The sequence below is a fragment of the Humulus lupulus genome, chromosome X (genome assembly GCF_963169125.1).
Source record: "Humulus lupulus chromosome X, drHumLupu1.1, whole genome shotgun sequence".
NCBI classification, from domain to species: Eukaryota; Viridiplantae; Streptophyta; class Magnoliopsida; order Rosales; family Cannabaceae; genus Humulus; species Humulus lupulus.
In genome coordinates this window covers 203,140,071-203,142,342 of record NC_084802.1, presented here as the reverse complement: position 1 = coordinate 203,142,342, position 2,272 = coordinate 203,140,071, and positions in this window count along the sequence as shown.

The window sequence follows — 2,272 nt, the reverse complement described above, 5'->3', positions numbered from 1 at the left end:
TTGTCTCGAGCAGCTTTGACCTCTTGCTTCTTCTCGACAAGAGAATCTTTATGCAACTGGTCTATGTCAGCAATCAGCTTCTCTTTCTCAACTTCAGACTGTTGGAGCTGATCGGCAAGTTTCCCCTCCATCTGGGTTATCCTGAGAGTCAACTCGGTCACTTTCTTTTGTTTGAGCTCCACGGTACTACAAAGGGTGTTGATCTCTTCATCCTTTGAGGCTATATTAGCATCCCTAGAGCCAAGAATGCGCCTAAGGTCCAGCACCTCTTGGCGGACAGCTTCAAGCTCAGAACAAAGGTTGGAGAGCATAAAAATACACTCCACAGACCTATCACGGACATGAGAAACCAGCATCAGTGCCTGCAAAAAACATACAAGTGTTAGATAAATGTCAGAACACAAGATAAATAGACAAGAAGAGAATTGTAAAAGACTCACACTCTGAATGTCTAGGAGTGACTTCGTTAGAATGGTGCTTAAGTCCTTATTCTTGATCCCATTAAAACTTTTTGTTGTTTACTTCAGATGCGATGCTCGGTCCATGAGGGTGCTTAAGTTTCGTATAGCAGACTGATGTAGCTCAGATAAAGGAGCAAGCCCAGAATAGGAAGCACCCACATCAGTGAAAATGGGTGGAACTGGTGTAGACAAAGATGGCTCTACCTCAGCGACAGGGCTAGACGCCAAAAGAATTGGATTAGACGCCAAATGAGTTGGAGAAGACACCTCAAGAGAAACCTCCTTGACTGAATTAGCCTCAACCGTGGCCCTTTTGGCCATTCGAATAGATGGACTGGCCTCGGTGGGAGTCGACCTCTGTTGGGTATGAACAAAACTAAACACGTCTGAGCCTGCAAAAGAAGATCAAATGTTAGAAGGATATTAAGCACAGATGAATCATAAAATAAAGGTGATAAAGTGTTGAACCTTCTGAATGAGATTCAAGTTCGAATGTAGTCTCATCAAAGTCATCTAAAGCAAGCGATGAGTACACGACAGATGCACCCACCTCATTACCCTCATGTCCAGCTAGCTTAGGAAAAAAGGGTACCTCCTCGACATGAACGGGTCCCGGGGAGTCTATGGCGGTCACGGGCTCGGGACCATCGTCATCCGAAACATCGGCTATGGTAGGAGGAAACAGCCCCACCTTCCTAAGGTTCTCTGGAGTAACGAGGGTCTTGACATCCTTCTCCTCAGAGGTCATGGCAATCAGTGCCTTGGCCCTAACTATCATAGCCTGGGTCGGGAGTAGTCTATAAAAAGGCCCAACGTGCTTAAACTTGGAGTAGTTGGCCTCTGCGTCCTTAGTAAAGAAATAGTTGTCGGTGTATCTAAATGCCTTGCTATTTCTAGAGATCTCTTCCAAGGAGGAGTTGGTACCCTCACTCATATAATGGTGGAAGTGGAAATACCCCAAGTTGCGCTGAGAGGGGTTTGTCTTCAGGTCAAACAGGTAGTGGATCTCATGAGGCACTGAAGCATCCCATTTTCTGCAGTGATAGATAATGTATAATGCAGATAAGGCCAAGATTGCATTAGGAGCCAGTTGAGAAGGACTAATACCGAAATAGTCTGCAACACTACGGAATTATGGATGAAGAGGAAGTAGGGCCCCATACTTAATGGCATAACGTGTCCAAGCTCACATACCCAGAGGGGGGTCCTCAACTATATCATCTGGGCCAGGGATAGAAATAGACATGCCGGAGAGGTCAAAGGTCTTCCTTAAGTTCTTTACCTTTTCTTTAGTCATGTCAGAGGTCGCCCCCTTGAACCAAACAACCTCATAATCAGCAAAGCGAGGCTTCTCAATCAGTTTCCATATTATTTCATTGGCGAAGGTGGCCCCATAATCTAATGAATTGAACTCCTTTTGTCGTCTCTTCTTCTGCTGCGCAGCTGGCAAGATCATCTTGCTCTTGGAAGGAGGGCGAACCACCTTAGGCCGGAACCTGCGAATAGAACACTCCTGAGAATGAGTGGCATATCGATGAGAACCCTCGGTATGTTCTTGCTAATAAAAATATTGATGGGGAACCCGACTAGTATCTCGGTGCAAAGGGCGTTGCAACGGGTCTCGCTGACTTGACCTATCCCGCTGAGAAGAATGACTTCGTTGAGATGTGCCTTGGGAGCCGTAGGGCGTATTGTGCTGAGAAGAAATCTGAGAAGAGCCAGGCAAAGAGCCTTGAGTGATATACCTGGAAATTTGAGGATCATCTTCAGAGGGTTGCCGAGTCTTCTGTTTTACTCTCGCCATTGGACAG